Here is an 18,340-nt window from a genome sequence, read left to right on the forward strand (position 1 = left end):
CTTCCACCACTTATTCGATATGTGGTTTTATCCATTTCGTAGCCTAGAGTTCCTAAACGGTCGATAATATTAATGATTTTCTTTCTCAATTATATTTTCTGTAAATCTCCTGTTTATGGTTATTGCTAACATGTTTCACGTTCTCACTTTTATTATTTTTATTTTTCTAGTTTTGTGCCTTGTAGCCAAATTTTCTTTGAATCTGGTTTCTAATTCTGAAATAGTAACAGTTGAAGGTCAAGAGAAGATTGCGGTCTATTTGAGGAGAGTGGCTTGGAGATTTTTTATAACAGACGTATACAGGTCATGGGGATCCTTACCTATATACATTTACTTCGAGTGTGATGTAGCCCATTCTCTTGTCATCATCTCGGCTGTATCGTAGCGCATTGTCTCGGTTAGGTTGGAGATTTCTGTTGAGAGTTGCCGAAGTCAACGAAAGTGATTACAAAGTAAAGACTGTGCTAACAGAACGATCTGTAGCGTAGTCCAACACGTTCTTTCTGTCCTTTTAAATCCTCTTTTAATTAAAAATAACTAAAGCTGCAAGATACAATCACAAAAACTGTATTACGTAATAGAGTAATCCCAGACTATTGTGGTGTAAGTTGTGTGCATACACCATTTTTTTTTTCAATGAGTATACATTATTTTACTCATTTGCTGGGTTTCAGTTTTCCGCGTTTTCCGGCGAAAAACCTTTTCCTGTGAAGGGCCCATTAGCTTGTCGGTTATATTCGTGACTTTCTCGACGGTCAGTAATTTCGTGACAGTTCATCCACCGGCGTCATTGTTAACATCGAATGTAGATTTAAGTATTAGGAAGGCTAATATGAAGCTAATGCATGAGTGGGTCTAATAATTAATAAAAATAGGAATGCGGGTAAGCTACTACAAACAGCATAGTGAACGCATTGTTGTGGCCAAGATAGCCACGAATCCCACGCCTACCAAAGTCGTAAAAGTAGTCCGCAGATGATGAAGAAATTGATGAAATGTGTGATGAGATAAAAGAAATCATTCGGATAGTGATGGGAGATGAAAATTTAATATTAATGGGTGACTGGAATTCGACAGTAGGAAATGGAAGAAAAGGAAACGTAGTAGGTGAATATGGAATGGGGGTAAAAAATGAAAGAGGAAGCCGCCTGGTAGGTTTTTGCCCAGAGCATAACTTAATCATAGCTAACACTTGGTTCAAAAATCATGAAAGAAGATTGTATACGTGGAAGAGACCTGGAGATACTGCAATATTTCATATATATTATATAATGGTAAGACAGAGATTTAGGATCCAGATTTTAAATTGTAAGACATTTCCAGGGGCAAATGTGGACTCTGATCACAATATATAGATTATGAACTGTAGATTAAACTGAAGAAACTGGAAAAAGGTGGGAATTTAAGGAGATGGGACCTGAAAGAACTGACAGAATCAGAAGTTGTAGAGTGTTTCAGGAAGATCATTAGGGAACGATCTACGGGAATGGGGGAAAGTAATACAGTGTGATGAGGGATCTGAGTGGTGTACTGTCAAGGGGGAGGGGGTTCCTCAGGGATCAGTGTTGGGGCCGCTCCAGTTCCTTATTTATATAAATGATATGCCCTCAAGTATTACGGGTAACTCTAAAATATTTCTGTTTGCTGATGACACTAGCTTGGTAGTGAAGGATGTTGGGTGCAACATTGACTCCGTTTCAAGTAGTGCAGTACATGACCTCAGTCCATGGCTTGTAGAAAATAAACTAACGTTAAATCACAGTAAGCTTCAGTTTTTACATTTTCTAACACACAATTCAACAAAACCTGACGTTTTAATTTCACAGCATGGGCATATGATTGGTGAAACTGAACGGTTCACATTCCTAGGTATTCAAATAAATAGTAAGATGTCGTGGAAAGCCCACGTTAAGGATCTTGTTCAAAGACTTAATACTGCCATTTTCACTATTGGAACGGTGCCGAAAGTGAGTGATACTTCGACAAGTAAATTAGTCTACTTTGCTTATTTCCATTCACTTATGTCGTATGGTATTATGTTTTTGGGTAACTCTTCCCATTCTAGAAGGATATTTTTGGCTCAGAAACTGGAGGTTCGGGCAAAAAGTGGTGTGAGTTCACGAAACTCTTGTCGACTTCTGTTCAGGGAGTCTGGGTATTTTGACATTGGCCTCTCAATATGTATATTCCTTATTGTCGTTTCTTGTTACCAATATTAGTTTATTTCCAACAATAAGCAGCTTTCACTCGGTTAATACTCGGCAGAAATCAAACCTCCATTTGGATCGGACTTCCTTAACTCATGTGCAAAAATGTGTGCAGTATACTGCTGCATCAATTTTCAATAAGCTGCCACTCGAATTCAAAACTCTTAGCAGTAATCCACGCGCTTTCAAATCGAAACTGGAGTGTTTCCTCATGGGTCACTCCTTTTATTCTGTCGAGGAGTTAATTGAAAAATTAAGCTGATTCTCATTGTACTGCTGATAGCGTTTGCTTAAACTTATGGACTGATTTTCTCTCAGGTTCATGAACATGTATTTCTATCTGTTATTACTTTTTTGTTGTAAGTTCATGTGTCGCCCTAACCGCCGTCTGCTTCACGTCTGCTGTGCAGCGAGCTACCTTAATTTAAGTATTAACTCTATTTTTCTTACTTGTCACTTCTTCTTCCGTGTGTTTTTGCTTTTAGGAAGCTTTAATTGTCGAGTGCTAGTAATAGTGTTACATAGATTTCGTGTTTGTTTTGAATACAGTCAGAGAGAGTCCTTGTAGTCAGCCATAGTGCCAGTAGTGCTAGTGTTTGTTTTGAATACAGTCCAGAGACAGGTAGTGCTATTTTCATTGTTTTCCACAAGAAGTGGTTAGCAATCACAGTTTAGTCAGTAATCAATCGCCTTTAGTGAATTAGCAGTCTACTTAAAAGTTGATTAAGTCTCTTCGGTAAATTGATTCCTTAGGATGGATAGGATGTGTGACTGCTGTGTACGGACGCTGGCCACTCTTCGCGAACAGCTGAGCGTGTTGATGGCCGCGGTCAGCCGTCTTCAGGCTGCTGCCTCGGAGTGTAGCGGCAGTGGGGAGTCTGGTGCGTCGCATGGTGCACCCCAGGTATTAGATGCTTCACCCACTGTCCCTGCTGTCGAGAGATCTTCGCGGGTACCGGGCGCGGTTGGGCCACCCTCTCCCCAAGGGGAGTGGCGGGTTCAGTGGCGTTCGCGGCGCACGAGGCGGAGGGTCAATGTGGAGGCTGGCCGTGTGGCATCGCCCGCTCTGCCTGTGAATGGACATGTGGCTGCTCCTTCAGCAAGGTCCGAGCAGGCACACGGGGGGAGGGGTTTATTAGTTATTGGGAGCTCCAACGTTAGGCTAGTGATGGAGCCCCTTAGGGAAATGTTATAGTTCTGGGAGGAGATATTAATTTTGCTGGATATAGACTGGGAGACTCAAACGTTCATAACGGGTGGCAGGGACAAAGAATCCATTGAAATATTTTTAAGTGCTTTATCTGAAAACTACCTTGAGCAGTTAAACAGAGAACCGACTCGTGGCGATAATATATTAGACCTTCTGGTGACAAACAGACCCGAACTATTTGAATCAGTTAATGCAGAACAGGGAATCAGCGATCATAAAGCGGTTACTGCAACGACGATTTCAGCCGTAAATAGAAATATTAAAAAGGTAATAAGATTTTTCTGTTTAGCAAAAGTGACAAAAAGCAGATTACAGAGTACCTGACGGCTCAACACAAAAGTTTTGTCTCAAGTACAGATAGTGTTGAGGGTCAGTGGACAAAGTTCAAAACCATCGAACAATATGCGTTAGATGAGTATGTGCCAAGGAAGATCGTAAGAAATGGAAAAGAGCCACCGTGGTACAACAACCGAGTTAGAAAACTGCTGCGGAAGCAAAGGGAACTTCACAGCAAACATAAACATAGCCAAAGCCTTGCAGACAAACAAAAATTACGCGAAGCGAAATGTAGTGTAAGGAGGGCTATGCGAGAGGCTTTCAATGAATTCGAAAGTAAAGTTCTATGTACTGACTTGGCAGAAAATCGTAAGAAATTTTGGTCCTATGTCAAAGCGGTAGGTGGATCAAAACAAAATGTCCAGACACTCTGTGACCAAAATGGTACTGAAACAGAGGATGACAGACTAAAGGCCGAAATACTAAATGTCTTCTTCCAAAGCTGTTTCACAGAGGAAGACTGCACTGTGCTTCCTTCTCTTGAAGTCGCACAGTTGACAAAATGGTAGATATCGAAATAGACGACAGAGGGATAGAGAAACAATTAAAATCGCTCAAAAGAGGAAAGGCCTCTGGTCCTGATGGGATACCAGTTTGATTTTACACAGAATACGCGAAGGAACTTGCCCCCTTCTTGCAGCGGTGTACCGTAGGTCTCTAGAAGAGCGAAGCGTTCCATAGGATTGGAAAAGGGCACAGGTCATCCCCGTTTTCAAGAAGGGACGTCGAACGGATGTGCAGAACTATAGACCTATATCTCTAACGTCGATCAGTTGTAGAATTTTGGAACACGTATTATGTTCGAGTATAATGCCTTTTCTGGAGACTAGAAATCTACTCTGTAGGAATCAGCATGGGTTTCGAAAAAGACGGCCGTGTGAAACCCAGCTCGCGCTATTCGTCCACGAGACTCAGAGGGCCTTAGACACGGGTTCACAAGTAGATGCCGTGTTTCTTGACTTCCGCAAGGCGTTTGACACAGTTCCCCACAGTCGTTTAATGAACAAAGTAAGAGCATACGGACTATCAGATCAGTTGTGTGCTTGGATCGAGGAGTTCCTGGGTAACAGAACGCAGCATGTCATTCTCAATGGAGAGAAGTCTTCCGAAGTAAGAGTGATTTCAGGTGTGCCGCAGGGGAGTGTCATAGGACCGTTGCTATTCACAATATTCATAAATGACCTGGTGGATGACATCGGAAAGTCTCTGAGGCTTTTTGCAGATGATGCTGTGGTGTATCGAGAGGTTGCAACAATGGAAAATTGTACTGATATGCAGGAGGATCTGCAGCGAACTGACGCATGGTGCACGGAATGGCAATTGAATCTCAATGTAGACAAGTGTAATGTGATGCGAATGTATAGAAAGATAGGTCCCTTATCATTTAGCTACAAAATAGCAGGTCAGCAACTGGAAGCAGTTAATTCCATAAATTATCTGGGAGTACGCATTAGGAGTGATTTAAAATGGAATGTTCATATAAAGTTGATCGTCGGTAAAGCAGATGCCAGACTGAGATTCATTGGAAGAATCCTAAGGAAATGCAATCCGACAACAAAGGAAGTAGGTTACAGTACGCTTGTTCGCCCACTGCTTGAATACTGCTCAGCAGTGTCGGATCCACACCAGATAGGTTTGATAGAAGAGATAGAGAAGATCCAACGGAGAGCAGCGCGCTTCGTTGCAGGATCATTTAGTAATCGCGAAACCGTTACGGAGATGATAGATAACCTACAGTGGAAGACTCTGCAGGAGAGACGCTCCGTAGCTTTGCATGGGCATTTGTTGAAGTTTCGAGAACATACCTTCACCGAAGAGTCAAACAGTCTATTGCTCCCTCCTACTTATATTTCGCGAAGAGACCACGAGGATAAAATCAGAGAGATTAGAGCCCACACAGAAGCATACCGAGAATCCTTCTTTCCACGTACAATACGAGACTGGAATAGAAGGGAGAACGGATAGAGGTACTCAGGGTACCCTCCGCCACACACCGTTAGGCGGCTTGCGGAGTACGGATGTAGATGTAGATACTGACACGTTCCATGACCTTGAAGATTTGCTCCTCAATTTGGGCCTACGGAACTTGACATGCGCAGAGAAATAGGGTAACAGAAGATATATTGAATTTAATTGATGAAAGGAGAAAATACAAAAATGCAGTAAATTAAGCCGGCAAAAAGAAATACTAATGTCTCAAAATGAGATCGACAGGAAGTGCAAAATGGCTAAACAGGGATATCTAGAGGACCAACGTAAGGATGTAGAGGCGCATATCACTAGGGGTAAGATAGATACTGCCTACAGGAAAATTAAAGAGACCTTTAGAGAAACGAGATTCACTTGTATGCATATCAAGAGCTCAGGTGGAAACCGTGTTATCAGCAAAGAAGGGAATGCAGAAAGGTGGAAGGTGTATATAGAGGATCTATACAAGGGCAGTGTACTTCAGGACAATATAATGGAAATGGAAGAGGATGTAGATGAAGATGAAATGGGAGATGACATACTGCGTGAAGAGTTTGACAGAGCACTGAAAGACCTTAATCGAAACAAGATCCCGGGAGTAGGCAACATTCCATTAGAACTACTGACAGCCTTGGGAGACCCAACTCTGACAGAACGTTACCGTCTGATGAGCAAGATGCATGAGACAGCCGAAATACCGTCAGACTTCAAGAAGAATGAAATAATTCCAATTTCAAAGAAAGCAGGTGTTGACAGATGTGAAAATTAGCGAACTATCAGTTTAATAAGTCACAGCTGCAAAATACTAACGCAAATTCTTTACAGACGAATGGAAAAAATGGTAGAAGCCGACCTCAGGGAAGACCAGTTAGGATTCCGTAGAAATACTGGATCATGTGAGGCAATACTGACCCTACGACTTACCTTATTGAGTAGATTAAGGAAAGGCAAACCTACGTTTCTAACATTTGTAGACTTAGAGAAATCTTTTGACAATGTTGACTGGAATACTCTCTTTCAAATTCTGAAGGTGGCAGGGGTAAAATACAGGGAGCGAATTCAATTTACAATTTGTACAGAAAGCAGGTGGCAGTTATAAGAGTCAAGGGATATGAAATTGAAGCAGTGGTTGGGAAGGGAATGAGACAGGGTTGTAGACTATCCCCAATGTTATTCAATCTGTTTATTGAGCAAGCAGTAAAGGAAACAAAAGAAAAATTCTGAGTAGAAATTAAAATCCATGGATAAGAAACTAAAACCTTGAGGTTTGCCGATGACTTTGTAATTCAGAGACAGCAAAGAACCTAGAAGAGTAGCTGAACAGAATGAAGTGTCCTGAAGGGATGATATAAGATCAGCATCAATAATAGCAAAACGAGGATAATGGAATGTAGTCGAATTAAGGTGGGTGATGCTGAGGGAATTAGATTAGGAAATGAGACATTTAAAGTAGTAAAGGAGTTTTGCTATTTAGGGAGCAAAATAACTGATGACGGTCGAAGTAGAGAGGATATAAAATGTAGACTGTCAATGGTAAGAAAAGTGTTTCTAAAGAAGAAAAATTTGCTAACATCGAGTATAGCTTTAGGTATCAGGAAGTCTTTTCTCCGAGTATTTGTATGCAGTGTAGCCACGTATGGAGGTGAATAATGGTTAATAAATAGTTTGAACATGAAGAGAATAGAAGCTTTCGAAATGTGGTGCTACAGAAGAATGCTGAAGATTAGATGGGTAGATCACATAACTAATGTGGAGGTATTGAATAGGATACGGGAGAAGAGAACTTTGTGGCACAACTTGACTAGAAGATGGGGTCGGATGGTAGGACACGTTCTGAGGCATTAAGGGATCACGAATTTAATATTGGAGGGCAGCGTGGAGGGTAAAAATCGAGGAGGGAGTCCAGGAGATGAATACACTAAGCAGATTCACAAGGATGTAGGTTGCAGTGGGTACTGGGAGATGAAGCTTCCAGACGATACAGTAGCATGGAGAGCTGCATCAAACCAGTCTGTGGACTGAAGACAACAACAACAACAAGGTATTTGTGTGATGTGTAACCTTCAACAGAAGTGGGGCAGACAAGAGGGTTAGATTATATGTACTTTCCATTGAAATTGATCCATAATGGGGAGATACTCAATGGGAAAATAATATGCTAATTTACTATCCACAGACCGCAAATGGACTGATCATGAACGAGGAATGAAAATTTAGTCACACTTCTGATTGTACACGTATTATTTGACCCTCTCTCTCTCTCTCTCTCTCTCTCTCTCTCTCTCTCTCTCTCTCTCTCTCTCTCTCTAAAACACACACACACACACACACACACACACACACACACACACACACACTCTCAATCGCGCGCGCGCGCTAGTTCTAATAAATAATTCAATTCATTAATGGTGTCGGAAGAGATGGTTAGCAAGAAATCCTTTAGGCTCCTCGTAAACTGAAATCTGTCAGTAGTAAAGCTTTTTGTGGCTGCCGGCAAGTTATTGAAAACATTGTTCTCCTTAATGATGGAGACTGTCTTGCACCAAAGTAATTAACTTACCAATTTTTGTGGAGATTATTCACTTCTAGTTATGACTTCATGAAATGAGCTGTTGATTTGAAAATATTCATTTGTTTTTAAACACAATATTCACGGGGAGAACGTATCTTCCATCTCCACCATGTTAACTGATCTATTTATATGATCCTTATTCTAAGTTGTGTTATATTAACGGTAAAACACAAAACATTACTTACATGCATTTCCACTGTTTTCCAACAAGCTGACAATTTTTCATGAATAATATATTAATACTGAAATTTTTAGAAAAATTTTGAAAGAGAGGTTTTGCAGGCAAATTTCAAAAATAAAAAGACCATAGTGTTCATTATAATACAATTTCTCCATGGTTTTTAATTCCTACTCCGAAGTTTTCTTTTGTTTTCTTTACTGCTTGCTCAGCAAACAGATTGAATAACATCGGAGATAGGCTACAACCCTGTCTCGCTCCCTTCCCAACCACTGCTTCCCTTTCATATCCCTCGACTCTTCATGCCCTCGAGTAAGAAAACTGACCGTTAGAATTCCATGGTTCTGGGATAAATGGTTTGAGAGGAAAGGTACATTTAGTTAGAAAAGTTACGGAAAATTTAAAGTTGCATTGCACTTAACGTCGTACATGCACTCATTTAAATTCATAGTTTCTTTCACTTTCCAATAGTATGCATGCTGTACAAAAACATAACATTTGTTTCATGATATTTACTTTTTTATTTCTTGCAAGTCTTCTAGAACTTCTCTCGAAAACTTTGTGGGTATATCTTGGCATTTGTTTTGTTCAGAAACGTTATTACTGTAGCAAACAACTGACTACGAGACAAGAAAAAATGTATTCAATAGGTGAAAGCTCAAAAACTACGGGTAAAATGTCCCTAGGCTTATCATCTCAAAGAAGAGATGGCACAGAGAAACAAGTGGGCATGTCTTACATAGCAAGCTGCCATTTAAACCGACATTTTAGTACCTTCAAATAAGGATTTGGAATAAAATACTTTCATATTCGCACTAAGTGTAAATCAAACTGGTACAGTCACCAATAAACAAAATTATTTTCATTGTTTTCGGGGTTCCTTTTGCCTTTCGGAATAAATATATTGCGAATCAGCAGTTAACATGCCTGGTTCCCCAAACAGGAGACGACTAGAAACTTCCGAAATGTGGTGGTGTAGAAGAATGCTAAAAAAGTTTTGATCGAATAGCTGATGGGGAGATACGAAATCAGATTAGGGAGCAGAGAAATTAATGGCACAAATTGACAAAAAGAAGCGATCGTGGGTAAATGTCATATTTCGATTCCACCCATCCGCTGTGACCCACGACGTTCTGCATTACTTTGATTAGTTGCATTTCGAAGGATACCAGTGGCCTTATTAAATGTTAACTGGGATTGCCTTCGTTTCTAGAGCAATTTATAACGTTCGTTAACTATGATTTTTTTCGGAATATATCGTGATGAACTCTGGGAGGAACCACAGAACACAGCTTAAATTGTCGTTGAAGAAACGAGTAGTGATTGTATTTTTATCTTTCTTATCCGACACGTTGGGGAATCCAAGGTATAATGGGGTACACAGTTGAAAACTTTGATTAAATGTACAAAATTGATAAATAAGAGAGTTACAAATTTTTATATGAACACATTATGATGTATTAATCACAAAAATATAAGAACATTGCCATAAAATAAAACAACAATATTTTCTCACTCAAAAACAGAAATTTATATCATTTGCACGCGGCAGAATGGGGTGGTAAATACAAGTGATTACAAAAACGTATAAAATTATCGGAAATGCGGAAAATATTGGCTTGCTCGGTATTTTTTTTAGTTTAAAGTGAGTATTAATGTCAAACTACAGTTTTCATGAATCGTATCCTTTTCTTGAGGCTGTTTACAAAATTCACACACGGGGAGACACTCATCATCTTCGCTATCTATTCCTGCACAAGAATCGTGTGTCCATTTTTTGCACGTGGAACAAGCGACCCAACCTCCAACTGATTTTGAATATAACCCACCACAATATACACACTGACAGTCAGAACTTACCTCATAATCACTCTCGTTAGTATAGTATTCTTACTCCTTTCTTCCATTTATCTTCAGGCTCTTTCTCTCGTTTTTGAGTTCTTAATTTTATTCTCTTTCGCAAAAAGTTTTCTGTTTGCTCTTTCTTCTTTGTCAAAGTTCTTTTTTCTATTTCTCCCATTAATGACTTTTAACTCTTTTTTGTACGGCGAATCAGTTAAAACAACGTTGTTCCCCCTTTTCAGTCTCGCTCTTTTCTTGCTTTCGTTAACTTTTGACAAGAAAATCAGAATCTCAGGTGAAACATGAAATGAGGAGGTTGTGTTGTCAGTTGTCATCCAAGAGCACCCAAGATTAGAACAATTAGCCCCAATAACTTTGTTATTCTTAGGCGGCAGTTCATTGTAACAATTCGCTGAAACCTCGTCCCCTTGATTATCCAGCCCGTTTGAGTCGTCTTTTTCAGCTGGTGTGCTAGTTGGAGGCAATTCCAATTGTTCAGATATAATAACCCCTTCATCTGACGGCCTATCACGTCCGCTGTCAGTTGTGTGTGCCGATAGGAAGTGTGCGTCTTGAATATGGATGGGTCCGTGGGCCATATTGCAGTAGCTTCGAAACCTTTAATAGCGGTTTTAATTGTTGCGCTTTAGACGAAAGCTGAACCAAAAAGCGTTGAAATTTGAAAGATAGTTACGACTTTCCCTGCGTGGCTTCGCAGCCATTTTCGAAGCTGATCACTATAACGAGGATTTATAAAACAAACATCAAGCGGCTGAAGTCTGTGAGAGCAATGTGGTGGTGAAGAAACGCCACTCTCCCTCGCGTAGTCCATGATGTCATTGTTCGTGGTATGAGCTGAGTGGCCATCTGATATAAGGAGAACTGGGACGTGCTTTGATGTCTTAGAAAATACCACTAATTGTGGAAACCATACAAAGAATGACTCTGTGGCCATCCATGCGGTGCTGTGGACCTCAGCGCAACCTCCTGCTGTCAGTCCTAACTCAAATTCTTTCTGCTTCTTCTTTAGTGGAAAAATAATCGTAGGAGGAATGTCAGCTCCGCTTGCTGACGTACTAATGAGGATGGTTGCAGTTTCGCCCCTTTCTGCAGAGGTTAACGATCGCACTGGACGGTTCCCTTTGCAAGCTGCGATGTTCGATTGGTTTTTAGCATTAACCGAGACGCCTGTTTCATCACAATTAGTTATTTGAGAAGTCATTAGTTTGTGATTGTCAGTTACATTTGTTAGCAACGAAAAAAACCTATCGACAGCTACTTTATTAAAATCAATGATTCTTGTACCAGATAATGCTTCGGGCTTGCGAACAAACCCGCATTTGCTTCTTCATTGTTTCGTGATGTAATAAAGATTTCGATTTGTTTTGCTCGAAATTTTCGAAAAGGTATCTGTAAAAACGTGCAAAAATTGAAATGGCAAAACTGTGCACCTGCCGAAATACGAGTGCGTATACTCATTTGAAAACATTTTCCTACACCGCTTCTGATACGCTAGAGGTTACCGCACAGTAAACAACAATTGTAGTTGACCGTTTGCCTGCATCGTATAAAGTACGGCCAATAAAATATTTTTGTAGGGGGGACACATCATCTCATCCTAAATGGAGAGTTCATCTATACGTGTAAAAGTAACCACTTGTGCCAGAGGGAAGTGTGTTGGGAGCCTTATTGTTCCTGTTGTATATTAACATTACAGATAATATAAGTAAGCTCACATATTTCGAAAATGATGCCGATATCGACATTGAGGTAACAAAGGTCGTGTGAAGCGATATGCACATACAGGGGATAGTAAAAATGTGACCACCTATACTTGCATCTACATGGATACTCTGCAAGTCACATTTAAGTGCATGGCAGATTGTTCATCGAACCACCTTCACAAGTCTCTATTATTCCAATCTCGCATAGCACCCGGAAAGAATGATCACCTGTGTCTTTCCATACGAGCTCTGACTTCCCTTATTTTATCGTTGTGGTCGTTTCTACCTACGTAGGTCGGTGTCAACAAAATATTTTCGCATTCGGAGGAAAAAGTTGGTGATTGGAATTTCGTGAGAAGATACTGTCGCAACGAAAAACGCTTTTCTTTTAATGATGTCCAGCCCAAATCCAGTATCATTTGTGTGACACACTCTCTCATATTTCGCGATAATAGAAAACGTGCTGCCTTTCTTTGGACTTTTTCGATCTACTCCGTAAGTCCTATCTTGTAAGGATCCCACATCTTCCAGCAGTATTCTAAAAGAGGACGGAGAAGCGTAGTGTAGGCAGTCTCCTTTGTAGGTCTGTTACGTTTTATAAGTGTCGTGCCAATAAAACGCAGTCTTTGGTTAGCCTTAACCGCAACATTTTCTATGTGTTCATTCCAATTTAAGTTGTTCGTTATTGTATAATAATAATGGCGTGTGACGAGGGCCTCCCATCGGGTAGCCCGTTCGCCTGGTGCAAGTCTTTCGATTTGACGCCACTTCGGCGACTTGCGCGTCGATGGGGATGAAATGATGATTAGTACAACACAACACCCAGTCCCTGAGCGGAGAAAATCTGCGACCCAGCCGGGAATCTAACCCGGTCTTTTAGGATTGACAGTCTGTCGTGCTGACCACTCAGCTACCGCGGGCGGACGTTAGTTATTGTAACACCTAGTTATTTAGTTGACTTTACGGCTTTTAGATTAGACTGCAACTTCTCTGATAGTGATTCGTCCATTCTGCTTCACCAGCAATATTGCGGGATCAGTAACGACCTGATTTGCGGATATTGCGGGCGTACCTTAACTGGCTTCTGTCTTCATTGATTAGCGGCTACCTTTGAAATGGTTGTACCACTCCTTTAGCCCTGCAGTACCCATTACTTTGTCCACAAACACACGATGGTTTCAACTTGAGAATTGCCAAGCTTGGAGCCAAATGTGATGTAAAGACGTCATTTTGCTCAGAATACTAAATCCAACGTGTACCACTTGCAAGCGTTCCAAAGTAGTGGAGAAAATCAGGTATGTGTGCTAAATATGCCTGAAAACATGAGCGCATGCGCGCCCTGATACCATTGTTGATTTCAACAATTAAAAAAGGTCGGATATTTTTTGAACAGCTCATGTATATAAGCCATCGCCAGTGATGTCGAAAGAGCAAGATACCCCTAACTACGGCAGTTGTATAGGTAGTTCGAATGGAGCGGTCTATTGTCTGACGTATCTCCATAACAGCTCCGAACCGAATACCCCAAAGTTCGACAAATGGTTCAAATGACTCTGAGCACTATGGGTCTTAACATCTATCGTCATCAGTCCCCTAGAACTTAGAACTACTTAAAGCTAACTAACCTAAGGACATCACACAACACCCAGCCATCACGAGGCAGACAAAATCCCTGACCCCGCCGTGAATCGAACCCCGGATCCCAGACGCGGAAAGCGAGAACGCTACCTTCACGTCAGGAATCAAGCTGAGCTCAGAAGGGCGCAAGTCCGGGGTTGTCTCTGGCTGATACTGATCTTCGGCCTGACGTGGCTGCTTGTCCTGTTCCAGGGGTTGCCCCTCAGTCTGCAAGATCCGAGCAGTCGCAGAGGGTGGTCTTACTGGTAGTTGGGAGCTCCAACGTCAGGCGCGTAATGGGGCCCCTTAAGGATATGGCAGCAAGAGAGGCGAAGAAAACCAATGTGCAATCCGTGTGCATACCGGGGTGGGTCATTCCAGATGTGGAAAGGGTCCTTCCGGATGCCATGAAGGGTACAGGTTGCACCCATTTGCAGGTGGTCGCTCATGTCGGCACCAATGATGTGTGTCGCTATGGATCGGAGGAAACCCTCCCTGGCTATCTGATTTGGTGAAGACTGCCAGTCTCGCTAGCCGGATGAAAGCAGAGCTCACCATCTGCAGCATCGTCGATAGGACTGACTGCTGACCTTTGGTAAAGAGCTGAGTAAAGGGTCTGAATCAGAGGCTGAGATTGTTCTGCGACCGTGTGGGCTGCAGATTCCTCGACTTGAGCCATAGGGTGGTGGGGTTTCGGGTTCCGCTGGATAGGTCAGGAGTCAACTACACGCAACAAGCGGCTACACGGGTAGCAGGGGTTGTGTGGCGTGGGCTGGGCGGTTTTTTAGGTTAGATGGCATTGGGCAAGTACAAAAAGGGCGGCAGCCTCAACGAGTTCGGGGCAAAGCAGGACATGAGGGGACCAAGCAGCAATCGGTATTGTAATGGTAAACTGTCGAAGCTGCGTTGGTAAAGTACCGGAACTTCAAGCGCTGATAGAAAGTACCGAAGCTGAAATCGTTATAGGTACAGAAAGCTGGCTGAAACCAGAGAGAAATTCTGCCGAAATTTTTACAAAGGTACAGACAGGTAGAAAGGATAGATTGCATGCAACCGGTGGTGGAGAGTTAGTCGCTGTTAGTAGAAGTTTATCCTGTAGTGAATTAGAAGTGGATAGTTCCTGTGAATTATTATGGGTGGAGGTTACACGCAACAGCCGAGCTAGGTTAATAATTGGCTCCTTTTACCGACCTCCCGATCCAGCAGCATTAGTGGCAGAACAACTGAGAGAAAATTTGGAATACATTTCACATCAATTTTCTCAGCAAGTTATAGTCTTAGGTAGAGATTTCAATTTACCAGATATAGACTGGGACACTCAGATGTTTAGGATGGGTCGTAGAGACAGAGCATCGAGTGACATTATACTGAGTGCGCTATCCGAAAATTACCTCGAGCAATTAAACAGAGAACCGACTCGTGGAGATAACATCTTGGACCTACTGATAACAAACAGACCCGAACTTTTCGACTCTGTATGTGCAGAACTGGGAATCAGTGATCATAAGGCTGTTGCAACATCCCTGAATATGGAAGTTAATAGGAATATAAAAAGAGGGAGGAAGGTTTACGTGTTTAGCAAGAGTAATAGAAGGCAGATTTCAGTCTACCTAACAGATCAAAACGAAAATTTCTGTTCTGACACTGACAATGTTGCGTATTTATGGAAAAAGTTCAAGGCAATCGTAAAATGCGTTTTAGACAGGTACGTGTAGAGTAAAACTGTGAGGGACGGGATAAACCCACCGTGGTTCAACAACAAAGTTAGGAAACTACTGCGAAAGCAAAGACAGCTTCACTCCAAGTATAAACGCAGCCAAAACCTCTCAGACAAACAGAAGCTAAACGATGTCAAAGTTAGCGTAAGGAGGGCTATGCGTGAAGCGTTCAGTGAATTGGAAAGTAAAATTCTATGTACCGACTTGACAGAATATCCTAGAAAGTTCTGGTCTCACGTTAAATCAGTAAGTGGTTGGAAACAGCATGTCCAGACACTCCGGGGTGATGATGGCATTGAAACAGAGGATGACAGGCGTAAAGCTGAAATACTAAACACCTTTTTCCAAAGATGTTTCATAGAGGAAGACCGCACTGCAGTTCCTTCTCTAAATCCTAGCACAAACGAGAAAATGGCTGACATCTAAATAAGTGTCCAAGGAGTAGAAAAGCAACTGGAATCACTCAACAGAGGAAAGTCCACTGGACCTGACGGGGTACCAATTCGATTCTACACAGTACGAGAAAGAACTTGCCCTCCCTTCTAACAGCCGTGTACCGCCAGTCTCTAGGGGAACGGAAGGCTCCAAATGATTGGAAAAGAGCACAGGTAGTCCGAGTCTTCAAGAAGGGTCGTAGAGCAGATGCGCAAAACTATAGACCTATATCTCTGACGTCGATCTGTTGTAGAATTTTAGAACATGTTTTTTGCTCGAGTATCATGTAGTTTTTGGAAACCCAGAATCTACTCTGTAGGAATCAACACGGATTCCGGAAACATCCATCGTGTGAGACCAAACTCACTTTATATGTTCATGAGACCCAGAAAATATTAGATACAGGCTCCCAGGTAGATGCTATTTTTCTCGACTTCCGGAAGGCGTTAGATTCAGTTCCGCACTGTCGCCTGATAAGTAAAGTAAGAGCCCACGGAATATCAGACCAGCTCTGTGGCTGGATTGAAGAGTTTTAACAAACAGAACACAGCATGTTGTTATCACTGGAGAGACGTCTACAGACGTTAAAATAATCTCTGGCGTGCCACAGGGGAGTGTTATGGGACCATTACTTTTCACAATATATATAAATGAGGTAGTAGATAGTGTCGGAAGTTCCATGCGGTTTTTCGCGGATGATTCTGTAGCATACACAGAAGTTGCAGCATTAGAAAATTGTAGCGAAATGCCGGAAGATCTGCAGCGGATAGGCCCTTGGTGCAGGGAGTGGCAACTGACCCTTAACATATACAAATGTAATGTATTGCGAATACATAGAAAGAAAGATCCTTTATTGTATGATTATATGATAGCGGATCAAACACTGGTATCAGTTACTTCTGTAAAATATCTCGGAGTATGCGTGCGGAACTTTTTGAAGTGGAATGATCATATAAAATTAACTGTTGGTAAGGCGCGTACCAGGTTGAGATCCATTGCGAGAGTCCTTAGAAACTGTAGTTCATCAACAAAGGAGGTGGCTTACAAAACACTCGTTGGACCTATACTTGAGTATTGCTCATCGGTGTGGGATCCGTACCAGATCGGGTTTGCGGAGGAGATAGAGAAGATTCAAAGAAGAGCGGCGCGTTTCGTCACAGGGTTATTTGGTAACCGTGATAGCGTTACGGAGATGTTTGACAAACTCAAGTGCCAGACTCTGCAAGAGAGCCGCTCTTCATCGCGGTGTAGCTTGCTCGCCAGATTTCGAGAGGGTGCGTTTCTGGATGAGGTATCGAATATATTGCTTCCCCCTACTTATACCTCCCGAGGAGATTACGAATGTAAAATTAGAGAGATTAGAGAGAGCACAGGGGCTTTCAGACAGTCTTTCCTCCCGCGAACCATACGCGACTGGAACAGGAAAGGGAGGTAATGACAGTGGCACGTAAAGTGCGCTCCGCCACACACCGTTGGGTGGCTTGCGGAGTATAAATGTAGATGTAGATGAGTGTGGTGCGTGATGCGGCGCTCCCCATCCCCATATACCGATCAAATCAGTCACGACTTGAACCGAGCGTGCCCGAACATTGTCCTACAAAATGATGTCCGCCTCCTGCAGAAACCGACGCCGCTTCTTTCTCTCAGTTGCTTTTCTGCTTTGTAACCCAGTCTGTTTCGTTTTCGAGTCCAAACCGCTTAACAGATATTGTTCAAATTTGGCATGGAGACAGTTTGAACTCTGAGAAAGAGCATAGCCCACTTTAAAAAGCAAGAAAAATTTTTTTTTGCATCAGTGAACGTAAACTACATTAAAACTTACTTATTTTGCTTGTATAACTTAAGAATTCTATAATGTATAAGTACTTCAGTAGTCGCCGTGCGGGATAGTCTCTCAAACGAAATTGCTCCCACGTCCGAGGCCTTTCAATATCACGTCTTCCATTCCGTTTGTAGTTCATAATATTTTGGGGAAGTCTGGGACGTAGCATTCTCACCAGTCTTCACGATATTTTTGAATTTTTTAGTTTCTGTTGAAAATACTTAATTTTTCTCTAGTATCTTCATTCCTAATCATTTCTTGTTGTGCAGCTCTTCGAATTTCTTAGGAACCTCATCTCTGCCGTGTGATTTTTTTTGCTTTTTTTTTAACCATGTTTTCGCTTTCATAGCATAATACAGGAACCGGGACCACGTTATAGAATTTCGGAACAATCTTTTTGTACTTTATTGCCCAATATTCAGATAATAGTGTCACAGACAGCTTAGAATTTGTGTAATTTATTTTAAGTATCAGAGTAAAAATCAGATCTTACAGCGTAGCCTAAGTGAAAGATTAAGAGACCAGTTCTAAAGCAGGATTATCCAAAACTAGTTTTAAAATGACTGAGTATTTTCCTCGGAGTGCACTTATTTTCGTTTTATTACTAGAAATTTTAAAGTTGTATTCATTGCATATTTCGTTCAGGTGGTATATAGATCTTTGGAGGTCATTTCGTGAACGTGAATCATGTCATCTACAAACAGAAGCACA

The sequence above is a fragment of the Schistocerca gregaria genome, unplaced genomic scaffold (genome assembly GCF_023897955.1).
Source record: "Schistocerca gregaria isolate iqSchGreg1 unplaced genomic scaffold, iqSchGreg1.2 ptg000327l, whole genome shotgun sequence".
Taxonomy (NCBI): domain Eukaryota; kingdom Metazoa; phylum Arthropoda; class Insecta; order Orthoptera; family Acrididae; genus Schistocerca; species Schistocerca gregaria.